This window comes from Homarus americanus, unplaced genomic scaffold, assembly GCF_018991925.1.
Source record: "Homarus americanus isolate GMGI-L3 unplaced genomic scaffold, GMGI_Hamer_2.0 scaffold30535, whole genome shotgun sequence".
Lineage (NCBI taxonomy): Eukaryota > Metazoa > Arthropoda > Malacostraca > Decapoda > Nephropidae > Homarus > Homarus americanus.
In genome coordinates, this window is record NW_024732440.1 from 14169177 (window position 1) to 14190507 (window position 21331).

Genomic DNA, 21331 nt, shown 5'->3' on the forward strand with positions numbered 1-21331 from the left:
AATTACAAGGTAATATTGAGGAGGCATTATCCCAGTCAATGCAATGTTTATTATCTCTCATATGAATGAACAAAGCATTGGATTCCTGGCCTGTCCTAACACTATAGTTATGCTATTTAAGTCTAGTTATAAGTTCAATCCAATATTATAGAACACAAGTTCTTTTAAAGACAAATACCTTAACATCGCTAAGAAATATTTTTATAGAACTGATTCTAAACCTCACCATGACAATAAGAATCTCTTAGAATTACCATTTAACAAAAATTTATCTCAAATTCCTCCACAACAGAAAACCTGGAACGAAAATGTAACATTTAGTAACTCATGCACTGTAAAACAAATGTTATTTAAGAACTCCCCCAACAATGCGGGTGGCTACATTTACAAGGTTAATTGCAACTTGCATGGAATGTAATATGTTATACTTGGGCCAGACAGGAAAAGATCTTATAACTAGACTTAAACAACATAAATATAGCGTTATGACAGGCCAGGAATCCAATGCTATGTTCATTCATATATATATATATATATATATATATATATATATATATATATATATATATATATATATATATATATATATATATATATGTAGATCCACAATGAAAACGTGGATAAGATAAATCTTGATAAAATCACACGGGAAAAGGGAAACAACGGAGCACCTTAGCTTTCGTCTTTATTCAAGACATTTTCAGTTGCCTCTGAAGATGTCTTGAATAAAGACGAAAGCTAAGGTACTCCGTTGTTTCCCTTTTCCCGTGTGATTTTATCAAGATATATATATATACAATATATATAATGCGGCACTGGTCGCTCTGCTCAGGTAACTCTCATCCTGTTGACTGTTCATAAACTGATAAAATACAACGAAACCATTACGGGACATTGTTCCCTTTTCGTTTCCTCCCCTACCTCCCAGTCACACAATCTTTTCCTCGGGAGTTTTTCCAAGAAATCTCATCGGTTTTGAGTGAGAATTTAGAATGGGTTGTGGCCCTGAGGGAGGAGGACCTCGAAATAGATAAAAGGTCAACAAGGGCATGTCCTTAGGGGCCGCCGGACCATGAGAAGACCCCCACCTGGACCCTGATTCCCCCAGGTTGTTTGTAACTGAAGATGTGAGAATATACCCAACTGGTTGAATTCCGCTAAATGACAAATTTAACGTACAAAATTAGAAAGCACATTACGCTTAAACAACGGTAACGGGATAACGTTCACTTGACACAGTAGTAACAAGTTTGTTGTGCCAGTACCTCACCTTCACCCGTCTACTTTCACCTTCACCCTCACCCAGCTGCCTTCACTTTCACTCGGCTACCTTCACCCGGCTACCTTCATCCAGCTACCTTCACCTTCACCCAGCTGCCTTCACTTTCACTCGGCTACCTTCACCCGGCTACCTTCATCCAGCTACCTTCACCTTCACCCAGCTACTTTCACCTTCACCACCTGATGCCAGAATAACTACTCGGATCATAAATTGCGATCATAAGCTTGGTGCAAGTATTTTAGGTCAACACAAGTTTTATTCCCCATTTAGCTCTGGTTTCACAGTAAAAAAATTACAATCTGGATCGTCAGGTAATAACAACTCTTCCATTTTTTATTTATTTAATCACTTTCTGTAGTTACCTTTATTCTTGGCAGAGAACTTCATTACACCACCACCACCACCACTTAAGTCAAATTACCTCAATAGGATAATTTACTCCAGAAAAGATATCTGCGTTAATATACATTATTTCCTAACTAGCGCTAAATTGACGTATACTATATACTCTGTCTACTCCAAGCTTACAACTGGACCAAATCAAGGGAAGATCGTGATTGGTTGAGTCACGCCAGACGGAGGTGACGAAATAACAACAAACGCTACTGATTAGTTTGAACATTTTCTTATCTATTTTAAGATATTTATGTTATCAGTGTGTTTCATATGCTAATTTTTACGTCCCCGGCTTCGGATATCATTCTAGATCAAGTGTCTGTGGCTTTGTGTGTCCGTCTGGGGCTTTATGTGTCCGTCTGGGGTGTTTATGTGTCCGTTTGATGTGTCCGTCACACCATCATCACACACCAGCATCACCACCACACAGCACCATCACACACCAGCATCATCACCACACACCAGCATCATCACCACACACCAGCATCATCACCACACACCAGCATCATCACCATTACACACCATCACCACCACACACAACCACACACTCATCACACACCACCACTACACAGCACCATTACCATCACACGCCACCACCACCACACACCACCACCATTACCACCACACGCCATTACCACACAGAGAGAGATAGGAGAGTTCTGGGTAGTAACTATCTACCCCTGTGTGCTGCTTATTTATGAACCAGTAGGGTTTTTTGTCATGGGAAAGAGACAGACAGAGAGAGAGAGAGAGAGAGAGAGAGAGAGAGAGAGAGAGAGAGAGAGAGAGAGAGGAAGCAAATATAGTAAAGATCTATACACTCAATAAAATAAAAATGAGCTTGAGAAAAAAGGACAGAAAGTAAAAAGGAGTTTGAGAGAAAAGTAGAGAACTTAAAAAAAAGGGTTTGGGAGAGAAAGAGAGAGAAGTATCAATGTGAGTTACTTAGAAATTACAGATTTTTACGTCATTAGCCCCATGTTCATGTTCCTGGGAGTTAATATTTATGGGAGAGTGAAAGATGGCGGTGTTGGAGCATCAGAATTTTTGGTATGGAGTTGCAAATAGTTGTTAGGAGGTATACACGAACTTCCCTAATTGGAAGCAAGGACACATTTAGCAGCCTCACCAAAGACATCAATAAGGTATAGGGGATAAGAAGGTGCACTGAGAAATAGTGTCCAGTAAATAGGTGTTGTTGGTAATATCATGGTTACGAAATATCTCGCGAGTTTTGAGAAAGTGGAGCTGACGGTAAGATAACATAGAAACAGACAGATAGATGCTATATATGGCGTGACATAACGTAGTTTTGATAGAAATATTGGAAGATAAATAGATCTAGGTGTAATGGTGTGTAAAATAAAGTTTACTCTTAAATTACCAAGAGAGTTTTGTAAGTCTCACCAGAGCGTCGTGTAGAACAATGATGGGCTGGCGCTGCTTTACGGCACTCTGGGGGAAACACACATACAAGTTGATGAATATATAATTGAAATAAAAGACACATATTCATTATATAACTCAGTGAAGGGGAATATATAGACTTTCTTGCAGATATATTGTATAACACAGAGTGAACTCATTCTAAATAATAATAATATTAATAGCGGGTTATTCTTCATTCTCTCAAACTTTCTCTCACTATGCTGCCAATATTGACTCTCCCTTCATTCAATTTCATTCATTACAGTTTGTAGTGTATGTAGTATTGATGGCAATAAGGATCTTTACATTAATAGTTGTAGTAGTTGTTGTTGTAGTAAATCACTCCTTGCACTACCACCGAGACAAAGAGGAATGGGGATCACTGTCCCGAAGGAGCTTACTACCACTGAACATCATAACTCACTCAAGCTCACGGCAGCCCTCACTGAGTACATAGTTGCTCAAAATGCCGCGAGTGAGGTAGACGACAGAACGGCAGAACACCCAAAGTGAAAAACTTCAACAATTGATGCAACAACTGTCAGGGATCGTGAAGAGAAAAGTAACTGTAGTGCACGAGGTGGGTGCTTCTAACTGGCTAACAACTTTACCGATAAGACCAAAGGGCTTCAGCCTTAATAAACAAGAATTCACAGATGCCATTGTTCTAAGGTTCGGTTGACCAGTGGAAGGCATGCCAGCCCAGTGCATATGTGGAACGCCCTATGCCTCAACCTTGCTATGGTGTGCACGAAGAGAGGTTTCGTTGCATGAGGCACAATGAAGTAAGGGGCAGCACAGCAAATATGTTGAAGGAACCGACCCTCCTACCATTGGACAGCGAGTGTTTCATGAACAAGTCTGCCAACACAACCAACGAAGCCCGAGTACACGTCAGTGCTCGAAGATTCTGGATGAGGGGACAGCGAACCATCAGGATTTTTTATCCCCTGGCTGCATGTCACCATGACCTGCCTGTCGACGCTGCACACAGGTGGGTCAAGAACAAAAAGACTAGAAGGTACCACAGAGAATCCAGAATGTGGACCAAATCGGCTTCACTCTTCTGGTGGTCAAAACATCGGGTGGGATGGAACCCAATGAACTGTAAGGTGCTTCTAGACAGACTGTGCTGCTGTGCCTCAAGGAACAAGATCTTCGGCTCTTCAACCAACAAAAGTCGCAGACATAGACTATGAAGCAACAGTCACAGAATGCTGCATTTACATGCGGCTTAACTAACTCGGCTATGATAGATAATTTTGCATTAGGATACTTAGGTAATAAAATATGTGGAGAAGGTGTAGCTACAAGAGGAGACTGAAAGTTATAAAAATGAAAGGAAGAAAAAAGGGTATTAGTAGTAATAGGAGTAAACCAACAAGGTAATCACTTTCTTTGTATTGACATTTTTTCAGTGAATTAAATTAACTTCATTATAGTAGTACTGAAGTTGTAAGAATGAATAAAATTGCAGTAATATTTATCACAATAACTACAATAATCACAGTAGTAGTAGTAGTAGTAGTCTTTCTCTCTCCTTCGGTCGGCTTTGCTCTGCCTCAGGGGAACGAGAGCTTCTGCCCCAATTCCGACAACTGCTGCAGATATTGACTATGAGGCTACAGTCACTGAATGCCGCATAGATCTGCGGCTCAACTAATTTAACACAGATAGGATAGATACATATGTATTAGGATATTTAATGTTAAGGTAATTAAATGGTGGCGAAGGTGTGGCTATTGGGGGAGGCTGGAGGCCATTATTAAAAAAAAAAAGTAGTAGTAGTAGTAGTAGTAGTAAATTATACTCAATGATTTCGGCGGCAACAACGACAATTAAAAAAATCAACAACAAGAAAAGTAATCGACTCATTAAGACTCGCCACACCTTGACAATAAACAGGTGCATATCGTGTGACCCCGGGAGACCTCATTGAGACATTCAGGTCATTCTGAGTAATTGGCTGCATCTGCCTAACAAGCTCATGTGTCTGTTGGCAGTTGAGTGATCAGTAAACTTATTATACCCCCTCTAGGGCACGCTGGGTCTCAAGAGAGTGATGATTCGTTACCATTAACTAGGGCTTGAGAAAGGTGTATTAATTAGCACTGTCACTACTGGGGAAAATAGAGCCATTCTGTAGTAGTAATTGGAGGAGTTACGGATCACCTGAAGATTAGACACCCCCAGATTATTTGACTTTTTAAACCATTGGAACCTAACCTAACAAACCCGGGTTCAGACAGGGCACGGCGCCACTTCCTAGAGATGCCAGAATAAGGAGGGAAAAAAGAATTAATTATTAAATTAAACGTTGAAAATGTGAATGTTGTCAAATTGTTCAGGGTTGTTTGATTGTTAACTTGATACTGTTGTAGTGAAAGAGTGTGAGGGGCGACTCAGGTGTAGTGGTCTCATTATATGTGTTTATTTATTTACAATACTTCATAATGATAACCCATTGACATCTTGAGTAATTATATGTTACATTATATTAATCAGTAGTCCAATGAAGGTTAGCCTGGCCTCCCTTGTGGTGAGGTATCCCTGGTCTGTGGCGGAAACTGATCCCGTCACCAAGGGCCGTGGAGTATTAATAAACGCGGTTTTTCTGTTACGGTGATTCATAGGAAAATTATCACTGGGGGAAAACGTTCTCAGAAGATGGCTATTTTGTCCAGAGAGCACCAATAACATTCATTGATTGTGTTGTAAAAAAATTTGGTGGAATCTCAAATAATTTAATTTGGGAAAGAAGAAAAACATTAGTGTTAAGTTTAGTGCTGTATGTCTTATGGGTGACCGCAGTTCAACGAGCGTTAGGTTAGGTTAGGTTAATTAACAAAGTTGATTAAGTTTTGTTAGGTTAGGTTAGCATAGATTAGGTTTTGTTAGGTTATGAGGTTAGGTTAGGTTATGAAATTAGGTTCGCATTGGGTTAGGTTAGGTTTGGTTTGGTTTGGTTTGGTTTGGTTAGGTTTGGTTTGGTTTGGTTTGGTTAGGTTAGGTTAGGTTAGGTTAGGTTAGTGTTATCGTGATCTACAGTTACGTTACTGGTTGTGAGTTGTTATGGGCAGTCACTACACTACAAGAAATAGAATACCTTAGACATCACATAAGTCACCGCCAGCCATAACAGTGACAAAAGATAACTCACTGTCAAGAGGAGAATAATGACCAGCTATAGACTGTGCCCAGGTAAGGTGCCAACTCACGAATGTGTGTGTGTGTGTGTGTGTGTGCGTGTGTGTGTGTGAGAGGCAGAGATGGAAGCAGAGAAAGACAGCACGAGGCAGAAAGTGACTGTGTGAGGGCGGAGTGCTGAGGGGCGGGAGAGGGCTGAGGGGCAAGGGAGGACTGAGAGACATGGGAAGGTTGAGGGCATTGGAGGCTGAGGGGCATTGGAGGGCTCAGGGGCATTGGAGGTCTGAGGGGTGGGGGGCTTTGGGATAGGAAAGGGCTGAGGGCGCTAGAGCTGAGGGGGGGTTAGAGCTGAGGGGCGGGGGAGAGCTGAGGGGCGGGGAAGGGCTGAGGGGCGGGAGAGGGCTGAGGGGCAGGGAATGGCTGACACTAATCAGTTACCCTAGGTGTCGGGGCCTCGGTCGTCCCTCCCAGGCATAAAGGCATTTTTCAGCGGTCATTAGGTGGGACACGAGGATGACTGGACCAGTTTTGTCTTTACAACCTCTTTCCTCCCCCACTCCCCCACTCCTCCCTCACTCACCCAGAATTCCCAAGGAAAGGCCGCAGGAGACTTGTAGGACTCCCCCACGCCTCCTTATCTCCCATCAGTGACGTTAAGGACATGGGAAATCGTGCTGCCGTCTTATAAAAGGCAGTTAACCATCTCAGGAAAAACTTCTACGTCAACTATCGTATGAATTTCCTTCCGGGATTCCCCAAGAACAAGTCGCTTTATACCCCACAGGTGTCCTCCACGCTACTTTATCAGTGATAATCGTGATAACATTCTTTTGTGTATTTACTAACACCATGTTTCGTGTATTACTCCAGATGATACGAAATGTTATATAATACTTCCTTGAGATAAATGTACAGTATATACCAGGTGCCACTAAGACAGCCCAGGCTCTCAATTGGCTCAGTCATATCAATATTGTTATTATTATCCACTCTGTATCTGTTTGTTTGTTTTTTGGGCTAAATAGACTGTTTCAATATATCAATATCAATGCCTTGTTAGAAGTCAAAGGAAGAGTCCCCAGGTCGTCTCGAGGACAACACGAAGCATATCACTGCCATGTACAACTCGTCAACAATACAGTAACGCAGTTGCTCCTTGTGGTTCCCTTCCAGTATTCCTAAGACACACATTTTCCAGGAGGCGTACCATATGTCCCAACGGGATGAAGAAAATGTACTAGTTGAGACTGTGTGTGAGAAGGACCTAGGTGTGTATGTTGACAATGAGCTGAAGTTCTCGGGCCATTGTGAGAAGAAGGTAAATCAGGCAAATAAATTATTGGGTCTTATAAGAAGGTCGTTCAGATATCTAGACGGTCCGTCCCTCGTGACGATCTTCAGGAGTGAAGTGCTTCCCCATCTGGAGTACTGTCACCCCATCTGGTCCCCGAGATATGCTAGGGACTGTCAGTTGGTTGAAAATGTTCAAAGGAGGGCCACCAAGCTGGTGCCTGCACTTCGGCATCTCAGCTACCCTGCGAGATTGGAGCGCCTGAACTTGCCTAGCTTATACTACAGACGGGCAAGGGGGGACCTAGTTGAGGTTTATAAGCATCTCAGGGGGCACTACTCAGTTGAGTGTCCTTACTTGGAGCTGGCGGACGCTCGCCCCACAAGGGGTCACAGCTCAAGATTGAAGAAGCCGCAAGTCCGGAAAACCGTGAGGGCAAACTTTTTCGGAGTGAGGGTTGTAAACTCTTGGAACAATCTACCAGAAAGTGTTGTGACGGCACCGAGTGTGAGCTCTTTCAAGAGAAGACTTGACCAACACTGGAGCGGGTTCAGGTACATTCAGGAGCCGGTGCATGCCCAGTATTTGCCAACAGTGCGTGACAGAGACGTGACCGATCGCCCGGGCGGCTAGCGAGCCGACCTTTTGGTGAAGAATATAAAGGAAAAGAGTCGTGACCGATCGCCCAAGCGGCTAACAAGCCGATCAGTGGCGAAGAGGATAAAAGTAAAAAAAAGTAAAAGTATTCATTATGCTGTCGTAATGTTGTTTCTCAGTGACATATAAAATGTGTCGGGGTCGTGAACAACTTTCAAGCAAGGATACTGTTAGGTATTCTGGGTAATAAGTTCTATATACAGGAGAGAACACAAACACCTGTATAGTTTTGTAGGTTCGGTTTACTGGATAAGAGTATGTACACAGAGGTGGGTAGCACTGCTCCCTAGCTAAGGTCCTGGTCAACTACCATAGACGACGTATGGCAAGTGATACATTAGCAGCTTCCATACGTCGCCAGGCACATTAATTAAGCGTGTGGGATATGGTAATAACATTGCCACACGCTGCTAGCTAGGCTGAATAAATATAAATGGAGCACATACATAATATACATACATAATACATAATCCAGCATACATAATATACATACAGATACCAAAAGGGTTACCGTATATGAAGTTATCCTCCATTGATAACACTTGGAGCATCAGACGGTAACACAGGAGGTTGAAGGAGGTACTGTAGCCTAAACCGCTAAAGTGACAGGTTTAGGGCAAATAATATGTCTATATATGCATCTGTTGTTATTGAAGTACTCAAGAAGGTTGTGGGATAGAGAAGGAGCCTCCACACAACACGGTGGCTATTCCACATCCAGCTTATTTCACTGAAGATTAACGTCACCCAGCTTATTTTACTTGAAGATTCACTACCCCAGCTTATTTCACCTGTTGACTCGCCACCCTCAGTTTTTATCACCTTAAGATTCGCCACCCCAGCTTATTTCACCTGATGATGAACTACAGTAATGCTTACCTGAGAGGAAATTAAGTTTATTTAGGTTACGTTACGTTACACGATTAGGTTAGGTTAGGTTAAGCTACGGTCACACCAGAGTTTTCCGTGCAATAAATCCACGAGAACATAATTTTCATCCACAGGCACCATCGACCAGGCGCCTAGCTAGTGGCAGGTCTTTTCATCACTTTCCTCTTGAAATCGGGGCTTTCATAATTCCAAATTGCAGAGTACTCCCTCCCTCACTTTTTCAATGAGAGCGATTTGAGACTCTTTGTCCCAAGGAATATTAGCAGTATCCATCACGGAAATTTGGTGTGCGTTTGTAGCGTCCAAGCGATGTTTGTTAACGAAAGTGACGCAAGTAGAGCCGAATGAAATTCCCGTCGTGATGCATTATTATAATTATTATTTTTCATTTACTATGGCATTTTTGCTCGTGTTTTGATATTGAAATACACTTATTATATTTTTGTACATTTTAAAATTAGTACGGAAAAATAAGAACGGTGTAAATTTTATTAATACAATAGATTATCAATAGCAAATGTCAACCCACCGTACCGTGGATTTTCAGACGCTCCGTATCGTCCCACTTACGACAACAAATAAGTTGTCGTTGTAGAGACAACTTGAGGAGTTCGTTGAAAAATCGACGCTACGGTGGATTTATTTTGGGTACAAACACTAGTGTGACCGCAGCTTTAGGTTAGCTTTTGAGTGAATAGATAAGTTTAGGGAGGGCCAATCTTCAGGTGATGGAAGAAAGGAAGATAAAAGAAGAAAATAATGTGAGGAAGAAATATACTGAGGGTGAAATAGACCACCAGAGTAATAGAGAGTTTTTACGAGCCGAGATCACACTGTTGTTGAGCTCCTCGATACCGTGATCATTCAAGCGCTTATTAGTTTGAGGTTGACCTTGTGTACTAGAGTCCTGAGAGATGGAGGTTGACCTTTGTGGGTGAGATTTCATGGAGATGGAAGACATGAGAGGTGGAGGCTGACCTTGTGTGGAAGAGTTCTGAGAAGCGAAGTTCTTGAATATGCTAAACAAATATTCTTCAATATGAGGAAGTTATTTAGTTCGGTGAAGTTCTCGTATGGTGAGGTTCTTTTAGGGATTAACTTCAGAACACAGGATATGACCTTAACCAGAGGGGGGGGGGGGCTTACCACGCCATATTTATCTCACACAAGTTTGTTTTATTTTTATTTTTTTGGATCACTTGAAGATTAGACACTCCAGCTTATTTCAACTTAAACACTACCCTAACGTAGCGCTAACCTAACCTAACGCTAACCTAACCTAAGGCTAACCTACTGTAACCTAAAGCTAAGCTAACCTAACTTAACGCTAACCTAACCTAACCCACCGCTGACCTACTGTAACCTAACCTCACCCCCCCCCCTCCCAGTTAGGGTGTTAGGGTAATATAAGCTGGGGTGTCTAATCTTCAGGAAATCCATTATTTTTTTATTGGCTGCATATTTATCGATACACTTCCAGGTATGGTGGGAAATTACTTAAAGTTGTAAGTGCCTCTGACAGGTATAAGTGTGTCTCTGGCAGGTATAAGTGTAAGTGTCTCTGGCAGGTAAGAAACAGCTTGAGGATGTACACACACATACACACTAGTTTACCTTGGTGTGATAATACCTGTGTGTACCTGGTGTTATTTTGGCGGTGAGTGTGTGAGAGAAGAGAGAGAGAGAAGAGAGAAAGATAGGAGAGAGAGAGAGAGAGAGAGAGAGAGAGAGAGAGAGAGAGGATGGTACATAGAAAGGAAGAAAAAGACAGAGAGAAAGATAAAGGAAGAGAGAGATCAAGGTAAATAGAGAGACAAAAGTAGAGAGAATGAGAAAGAGAGAGAAAGAGAGACTAACATACTGACACTTGTTAACCTTGATAGTAATAGATGATTATTAACGAACACTTATGCAGATGAACTGTACTAATGGTCGTACCTTCTGAGCCACCTGCTTCTTAACCTAACGTGCTTCCTAACTTAACCTAATCTAACCTAACGTGCTTCCTAACTTAACCTAATCTAACCTAACCTGCTTCCTAACTTAACTTAATCTAACCTAACCTACTTCCTAACTTAACCTAATCTAACCTAACCTACTTCCTAACTTAACCTAATCTAACCTAACCTGCTTCCTAACTTAACCTAATCTAACCTAACCTGCTTCCTAACTTAACCTAATCTAACCTAACCTGCTTCCTAACTTAACCTAATCTAACCTAACCTGCTTCCTAACTTAACCTAATCTAACCTAACCTACTTCCTAACTTAACCTAATCTAACCTAACCTGCTTCCTAACTTAACCTAATCTAACCTGCTTCCTAACTTAACCTAATCTAATCTAACCTGCTTCCTAACTTAACCTGATCTAACCTACTTCCTAACTTAACCTAACGTAATCTAACGTAACCAACGAAATTTTTAAAACTCTGTGTGAGGAGGGTGTTTATTTTATTTTAATTATTTTTTCACGACTTGAAGTTAGAACTGTACTTAGGTGATGTGTGTGTGTGTGTGTGTGTGTGTGTATCTCTCTCTCTCTCTCTCTCTCTCTCTCTCTCTCTCTCGTCACTAGTCCGCATTTCACGAACCTTGCCAAGATAAAGTGATGGTAAGATCCTCACCCAGACGACAGAAATGACCCCTCCCCCTGGATGGTAAGGTTGAAGGTGGTACCCCCCACTCAGTACATAAGGAGGTGATAGTAGTGATGATAAACAAAGGCTAAACATAAACAACTTTGTAAACACGACGAAGATGAAATGTGTTTTCCCTCCTCTATTTTACCTCTCCTTCCTTCCTTCCTTCCTTCCTTCCTTCCTTCCTTCCTTCCTTCCTTCCTTATCCCTTCCCCTTTCATCATTACTCCTTCGCTTGCCACGTCTCTCCAGTTTTGGTAGTCTTACAGTTAGACTTGCAGATTGCCAAATTATATTATATAAGGTAATGTAATCAGCTGTCTGGTAAGGAATGGATACGCGGCAACTCAGACTTGTCCACCTCGTCTTGTGTTGATATTGCTAGAACACTGTTAGTTTATGTTTATAAAATATTTAGTTTTATGTATAACCTGAAGAATTCTCCCTCACCCCACCATTTTTCACTTTAAGATGAACCACCATAACGCTAACTTAACCTAACACTAACCTACACTACCCTGCCTTAACCTAATTTAACCTAACCTAACCTAAGTTAATCTACCGTAGCCTCACCTACCCTACCCTTCCCTAGGAAAAATTATGGTATTTAATTTCCTTCAGGTGAAATAAACAAGACATATCTAACTTCAGGTGATTCATTTCCTTTACTTATTTACTCTCTCAAGACATACCAGTGTGTTTCTCATATGCAAATCAAGCAAGCGCAGGAAATAGCCCATGAATGTATGAACGTATGTATAGAGAATATTGAGGGAGGGCAGCAGGCTCTGAATAACACCCTCGGGAGGTGTCGTGTACGCGGCCACACACCGTTCCCTCCCGAATACTAATGACCACCACGAGCAACTTGACTCGCCCTGCTGACGGAAAGAGAGAGAGAGAGAGAGAGAGAGAGAGAGAGAGAGAGAGAGTTGAGCTCAGTATGGTGGTCAAACAGTAGATAGGAAGACAGACAGACAGACAGAATGAATGAAAGAATAAGAACCGTGTTTGTGAAGTAACATACACCCAAGACCAGTGCAAGTGATAGAGAAAAGTTGTAAAAAAAGGCTAAACTAACGGAAGCACGCAACAAGGAAAGGTTACCATCCAAGGAGGATAGATGAGACGAGAAAGTTGATTACTGTACATGATATAATGAAGAAATAGTTGTCTTAACATGAATGATGAAGAGGGAAGTATAAATGATAAGAGAGGTGCTGAGGGTGCTATCACTTCTCACTGCCACGCACGACAGAGGTGCATACACAAAGGGGATAATAGTATTGGTCATATTCATTAATAGTATAGGTCATATTCATGAGGGTGATATCACTTCTCACTGCCAGACAGGACAGTGGTTCATGTACAGTATAAGTCTTATTCTATTTGAGGACTAATTAGTGTGGACTAGCAAATTTGGGATAGACAGCAAGAATGTCCTCAAGCACTCCTGATTCAGTGTAGTAATTACTGTACATAGTTCATGATACAATAAGGCAGGTGGCCTGAAGTCTTTGACAGTGTCACATTCAATAATATAGTGTTCAAGTGTATGCTTTAAGAGTTTATCACAAATTTTACATGCTGAGTGTTCCGGTATGGGTACAGCGTTATTAACTTGCCAGATGTGTCTGTATCCTAGCTTAATTCTGGCCACGACTACATCACATTGTCTGGTTCTGTCCTTATGCTGGCCATACCGGTACCTCTTGTCACACATGTCGTATATACAGGGTACTAATGCTACAACTACCAGGTCTCTGCATTTCTCAGTTCTTTTACATCAGAGTTCATGATTTTGACTAGTATGTTTTTAAGTACAGCATTGGACAGGCCAAGGTCCCAGTCTATCAGCACGGTCATGATTCCTAATTCCAACATGGGACGAAATCCACACAAATTCAATACGAAAGCTGTTTTCCTTAGCAGTTATCACATTTCTTTTAATATCACAGACAACTTTAGACAGAGAGCCTGACGGTTCGTCGATTTCAAAACACTTTGGGAGTCACAGAATATCACCCCACCTACATTCCATTTTCTTTAAGGTAGTCTGTGGCTAAGATTACACATGCACAACATATAAATGATGCAAGAGAAAAGGTGATTAAGAAAATGAATCGTAGGGGTTGTTTGGGAGAGAAAATGAGGAAGATGAGAAAGATTACAGGTACAGTATATGAGATCAAGGTTAAAAAGTTTGAAATAATGGATGTGTGTGTGTGTGTGTGTGTGTGTGTGTGTGTGTGTGTGTGTGTCTGTGATAATAATAAGAATAATTCACGGTTTATTGAAAGCATGGCAGCCAGAAGGCTGAAAATATACAGTTACATAATTGGGGAATAGGTTTCTTGATTGACAAATAATTTACAAGTAAAATAAGAGATACAAATATAATATATAATGAGAGTGACAGTGCAAAAAGGTAAGATTAACTGGGAGTGAATACACTGGTTGATTACAAGTTGTTGATAATTTTTACAATGGTTGGGACTGGGCTGTTCTTTTAGTGATCAGTGCCTGCTCATATGGACTGGATGCTGTTGTGGTGTCGAACAGCAATTTGAGGACGAGGGATCTCGGGTGGTATTAGAAGCCGGTGTCGAGGACGGTGCAGAAGTTTCTCATCAAATTTGCAGATGAGGTCGTGGTGATGGTCAGAGAAAGTTGAGAGGGTCAGTGTGTTGAGCGCTTCTTGATATGTGGAGTAGGAAGGGGAGAGAATAATCTTGCAATGCCCTCTTCTGCACTTTTCCTAGGTGTCTATGTTGTGTATGTTGTGTGGCATTTAGGGAGGAAGACCAGGCAGGGGAGGCGTAGGTGAGCTTGGGAAGTATGAATGTTGAGTAAACACTGAGGTGCTTGGGCGCAGGAACTCTGAGGGACTCGAGTCGGCGGAGGTGTGTATGTGTGTGTGTGTGTGTGGCCGGCAGGCAGCAGCAGCAGGAGATCTCAGCCTTCCCCAAGACTCGGCCGGTGAGAAACAATGGGGTAGGATCATAAAACATGGGAAACTGCATTACTCAGAATACTCGTCTACCTCGAGGTCACCTACACGGGTGATAGCGAGCGTCACACACACACACACACACACACACACACACACACAGCTGTTGGAAGTACCAGATCACAGCCATAAACGGAAGGGCAACCATACCAACAGCCATACCACCTGACAACACCACCTGACAACACCAACACAGCTTCAAGCAACAGTCAGACCACACCAGCAGTCACACCACCTGACCACACCAACAGTTGCAAGAGAAACAGCACCACCAGTGATAGTAGACGGAACACTACCCAAAGTTGTGAGACTCAAACGTTGTTCCCACCCACCACCCACCCACCAACCACCCACCTACTCACCCACCTACTCACCCACCTACCCGCCCAGTGATCGTAATCATCAATAATTGGGTTATGTGATAGAGGAATTGGACAGGGAATGAAGGGAGAGTGTGTGTGTGTGTGTGTCAAGGTGTGTGTGACGTCAAGATGTCAAGGTGTGTGTGTATGTAAAATGAAGTCAGGCGAAAGTAGTGATAGACTTTTATGCAACCCGACGAAGAACAGTGATCAGACTAGGAGCTCATCACCTCACCACCAGCTCATCACCTCACCACCAGCTCATCACTTCACCACCTCCTCATCACCTCACCACCACCTCATCACCTCACCACCTCCTCATCACCACCACCTCATCACATCACCACCACCTCATTACCACCTCATCACCACCACCACCTCATCACCTCACCACCTCATCATCACCTCACCACCACCTCATCACATCACCACCTCACCACTTCATCACCTCACCACCACCTCATCACCTAACCACCACCTCATCACCTCACCACCACCTCATCACCCCACCACTCACCATCACCTCACCTCATCACCTCACCACCACCTCATCACCTAACCACCACCTCATCACCTCACCACCACCTCATCACCTCACCACCACCTCACCACCACCTCATCACCTCACCACCACCTCATCACCTCACCACCACCTCATCACCTCACCACCACCTCATCATCACCTCACCACCACCTCATCACCAGTCTGTTATACCAGTAAAGAAAGTGGGTTTTTTCCGCTTACCGCGGATACCAAGTACCATAAAATTATGTTAACATCCTCTAGTGCCCTGCCTGTTCATAATATCTAATCCTTGCAAAGTTAATTGCTATATACTCTGGGCAGAGGAAATTGAAAAACCTGTAAGCGTGATTCAGTCTCAGTTGCTTCATTTTATCCGTCACACTTACGCCCGTATTATTAAACAAAATCTTCCCTTGAAGAGGGTCGCCGTGTTTCACCAGGAGTTTTAAACTAAATGAGTCCTGAGGGACACCGCAGTCCTGTACTTAACGGAGTGGTGTGGCGGCAAAATTAACTAATTCCAATAAAGTTAATTTATAATATTGGAATTAGTTAATTTTACCGCCACACCACCCCGTTAAGTGCAGTACTGCGGTGTTCCTCAGGAGTTATTTAGTTTAAAACTCGGGTTGAAACACGACGACCCTCTTCAAGGGAAGATGTTTAATAATACGGGCGTTAATATTTTAAGTGATTTGAGGACTTCGTGAACAACGTGATCTCTTGCGTTCATGCCTAAGAATGATCATCACCGCCTTGTTTTTAATAATTTGTAACTTGGATTTTAGCTTCTATGGTAAGGCAGGGTACCACACGGAGCAGGAATAGTCCAAGTGACATGTATGAGCGCCAAGCAAAGGGTCTTACAGGTATCATCTGAGAGGCATTACTTTTTAACAATAATATCTACGATTAATTCACCAAACAAACAAGAGTAAAATATTAACCCAAGGCATATCACTGAGGCTACATTTCAGATGGGTTCATTCCCACATAGTACAATGAAATCGTTTACCCTTTTTTAGTTGTTTTTTACCCAAATAATATTTATGGTATCAGTGGAATAGACTGTTGAGCATTTAGACATATCTTACACACAAAAACAGGAATTGGGCCGCTAGGCGACAGACTGCCATGTTCCTCCTTTGTTAGTAAGTCTGTGCATCTTACATGCAGCCATTCTTCACACAAGTTACACCTTATAGCTCGACTCCGGCTTTCCATTTCTTTTGTACAATACACACAAAGACGCCTACAGCAGGTTGTTCTTTAGATGGTTTTGTTACCTTTAAGGTGAGGCCCTGCTGATGGGTGGCAGGTGGAGGGGCTGCTGTTGCTCACCTCCGGGGTTGGTGATGGATCGGATGATGCTCACGTCGTCGCGTTGGTGGGTGACGGTGGGCTGGCGGATGACGGGAGATTGGCGGGTAACAGGAGGCTGGCGGGTAATGGGAGGCTGGCGGGTAATGGGAGGCTGACGGAAGACTGGCGGGTGACGGGAAGCTGGCGGGTAATGGGAGGGTGGCGGGAGGCTGGCGGGTGGCAGGAGGCTGGTGGGGACCGCCTCCTGTCCCACCGCGCTGTCGGGTGGTGGGAGGTGTCTGCCCTGTAGCACTACCGAGGATGGTGATAGATTGGGCAAGTGTTGAATTTATGGATGAGACTGTCGCAGGTCACTGATGATGCTATTATAGTGGTCCTGTATACGGTGTATTAACACTGTCATGGTATAGTCACTCGTATTGTTTATAAGTGTTGCTCTTACTACACAGTTGTTGTATAGTTGTTATTATAGCTGAAACCGCTGCCAGGAATGCGTGTAGCAGGCAGTGTCCGTCGCTGGGTGACTGTTGTATCCGCCACCTGATATACTTAGAAAGTTCGTGAGTCATTTCACTTCTCTGGAGTGTCAGCTCCGTACTGGTATTGGAAGCGCGATATTTGCCTGTGACTTTACAGTACCAGAGGCATATACTCCTCCTTTTTTGTACAGAAAGGAGTGGTGAAAGAAGATTAGCAGGGAGGAAGGGAGTTAATAGTTCGGAAATTGGAAAAAATATAGGAGGTAGAAGGAGGCGGGCCTTGCTACGGTCTAGCTAAGCTAATAATGTGTTAGAGTTGTTGCTTCTGGTTGTTTCCCTCTGGGGTGGTGGAGAGGTGCTCTGCTGTTGCCATGTATCACATTGAGATATTGAGTTTTCTGTGATTGTTGTTGCCTTAGTCACTGTCTGGACTACATCTATATACTGTTCGTAAATTTACTGCAACTTAGAGAAGTAGTCGGTGTGCGAGCACGTTCTAGTGGACAGTTATAGGCTGGTTCAAGGTGATGTGGCACTGTCGCTGGCACTCGGCACTGGTCACTCATGGCGGCAACTGACTTTGAGGGAAATAACAGTTCTTCTCTCGTTTAACTTCCCTGATTCGGTAAGAGGGTAAGATGGCTTATGTCCTTAGCTAAGTGTCGACGGTTCGGCCTATTCTTTGTTTGTCGGCCAGATAAGCTGTAAATACAGTACTTTGAACGTAAACACCACCACCGCTACACACACAGCTCTTGACAGTCAATATACATACATACATACGTACATACATACATACATACATACATACATACATACATACATACATACATAAATACATATATAGTTACATACATACATATATACATAACAAAAATATAACATGCCTTCCATTACGTTGGATGAACACGAATGGGTTATTGCAGGCGTTTTATAACACTTGGAAAAAAATGTCACATACGGGAGAGAGAAAAAAAAACAGTACTTTCATATAACCTTTGGAGAAATGGACAGCGAGGTGAAAAAAAAAGACAAAAAATGAGAGTTGTAACGACCGAGCGCGTGTACATACTAACTGGCGCCATTCATCTGGGAGTGAGTGGTGGAGCCTGATAAATAACACGTCGACTCCCTGCCAGTCCTCGTGTTACGTGGTACAGTGAGGCCTTGACTCATATCTCTCTCTCTCTCTCTCGCTCTCTCTCTCTCTCTCTCCTTAAAAACTTTAAAAAACGCATCAATGTTAGCGTAATATCGACTCCAGATATGTGATGTAGCTTAAGGTGTGAGTCAGGTATTTTGGGGCGAAGAATTTGACTTACCGTAAGAACCTTTGAGGATGCCGTTGCTTGAGTGAGTCTCTTAGGTACGCCATCACTTAAGAATCTTTTCAGAAACCAATCTCAGACCGCCTGTATATCTGTATGACGTTGCCTGAGTAAGTCTGTCAAGTTGGCGAGCACTTAGATGAGATTCTGAGACTGTGTGGCCTGAGAGGTGCTGCTAAGGGAGTCTCAGGAACCTTCACGGTTGAGTGGAGACTAGAACAGAACCTGATGTTAGTAGTCAGCTCTAGCACCCAATGACAGAACCTTCTATACACTGAACCCTGAACCTTTTCCTAGCCACACTACACCCTTGAAACTTGAACCTTCTCCACCACATCTTGAACCTAAATCTCCCTCAGGCTCAGGAGTTTAGGTCGTGGAGAGGTTTGGGGTTCAGGATGTGTGGGGATTCGGGGTTCAGGATGTAAGATGGGAGGGGGTCGAGGTTCAGGGTGTAGCATGGAAAGGGTTCGAGGTTCAGGGTGTAAGATGGGAGGGGGTCGAGGTTCAGGGTGTAAGATGGGACGGGTTCGAGGTTCAGGGTGTAAGATGGGAGGGGGTCGAGGTTCAGGGTATGGAAGGGTTCGGTAGTGGGTTTTAGATCTGGCCTGATAGCGGACCAGTGGTAACTCAACTCCAGCCACACACACACACACACACACACACACACACACACACACACACACATAGAGGAAGAGAAAGTGATAGATTGATAGATACATAGTGAGAGAGACAGAGAGAGAGAGGGAGAGGGGAGGTAAAAGAGAGAGAGAGAGAGAGAGAGAGAGAGAGAGAGAGAGAGAGAGAGAGACCACATTAAAGAATCATCCCGGCCACACCATAATAAATACTTAATGTTGTATTTGGTCAGCCAGCGATGGTCTTGTCTTATTGATAATGTCTCCCTCTGTCACTCCTTCTTTGTCTCTCCTGTATCTCTCAACTACTGTATCTCTCAACTCTTTTATCTCTCAACTCCTGTATCTCTCAACTCCTGTATCTCTCAACTCTTTTATCTCTCAACTCCTGTATCTCTCAACTCCTGTATCTCTCAACTCCTGTATCTCTCAACTCCTGTATCTCTCAACTCCTGTATCTCTCAACTCCTGTATCTCTCAACTCCTGTATCTCTCAACTCCTGTATATCTCAACTCCTGTATCTCTCAACTCTTTTATCTCTCAACTCCTGTATCTCTCAACTCCTGTATCTCTCCAACTCTCTCTCTCTCTCCTGTATCTCTCAACTACTGTATCTCTCAACTCTCTTGCTGTTATCTCAACTCCTGTATCTCTCAACTCCTGTATCTCTCACTCCTGTATCTCTCAACTCCTGTATCTCTCATCTCCTGTATCTCTCCTGTATCTCTCAACTCCTGTATCTCTCAACTCCTGTATCTCTACTCCTGCATCTCTCCAACTCCTGTATCTCTCAACTCCTGTATCTCTCAACTCCTGTATCTCTCAACTCTTTATCTCTCTCCTGTATCTCTCAACTCTTTATCTCTCAACTCTGTATCTCTCAACTCCTGTATCTCTCAACTCCTGTATCTCTCAACTCTTTTATCTCTCAACTCCTGTATCTCCAACTCCTGTCTCTCAACTCCTGTATCTCTCAACTCCTGTATCTCTCCAACTCCTGTATATCTCAACTCCTGTATCTCTCAACTCCTGTATCTCTCAACTCCTGTATCTCTCAACTCCTGTATCTCTCATCTCCTGTATCTCTCAACTCCTGTATCTCTCAACTCCTGTATCTCTCAACTCCTGTATCCTCTCAACTCTTGTATCTCTCAACTCCTGTATTTCTCAACTCCTGTCTCTCACTCCTGTATCTCTCACTCCTGTATCTCTCAACTCCTGTATCTCTCAACTCCTGTATATCTCAACGCCTGTATCTCTCAACTACTGTATCTCTCAACTACTGTATATCTCAACTCCTGTATCTCTCAACTCCTGTATCTCTCAACTCCTGTATCTCTCAACTCCTGTATCTCTCAACTCTTTTATCTCTCAACTCCTGTATCTCCAACTCCTGTATCTCTCAACTCCTGTATCTCTCAACTCCTGTATCTCTCCAACTCCTGTACTCTCTCAACTCCTTATCTCTCAACTCTTTTATCTCTCAACTCCTGTATCTCTCAACTCTTTTATCTCTCAACTCCTGTATCTCTCAACTCCTGTATCTCTCAACTCCTGTATCTCTCCAACTCTTTTATCTCTCAACTCCTGTATCTCTCAACTACTGTATCTCTCAACTCTTTTATCTCTCAACTCCTGTATCTCTCAACTCCTGTATCTCTCAACTCTTTTATCTCTCAACTCCTGTATCTCTCAACTCCTGTATCTCTCAACTCCTGTATCTCTCAACTCCTGTATCTCTCAACTCCTGTATCTCTCAACTCCTGTATCTCTCAACTCCTGTATCTCTCAACTCCTGTATATCTCAACTCCTGTATCTCTCAACTCTTTTATCTCTCAACTCCTGTATCTCTCAACTCCAACCCTGTATCTCTCAACTCCTGTATTTCTGTCTCTCAACTCCTGTATCTCTCAACTCCTGTATCTCTCAACT

The 21331-nt window shown here is 42.9% G+C and overlaps 1 protein-coding gene across 1 annotated transcript in view; it reads right to left on the reverse strand.

The window, feature by feature from the left end:
* Window positions 1-16960, reverse strand: part of LOC121868844 (inter-alpha-trypsin inhibitor heavy chain H5-like) — a 72150-nt gene extending 55190 nt beyond the window's left edge. Inside the window, exons 1-2 of the mRNA XM_042369827.1 lie at window positions 16916-16960; window positions 3063-3133 (exon numbers count right to left, since the gene is read on the reverse strand). The gene's annotated coding sequence lies outside the window, so the exon portion shown is untranslated. The remainder of the gene's footprint in view (window positions 1-3062; window positions 3134-16915) is intronic.
* Between the last annotated feature and the right edge of the window lie 4371 nt (window positions 16961-21331).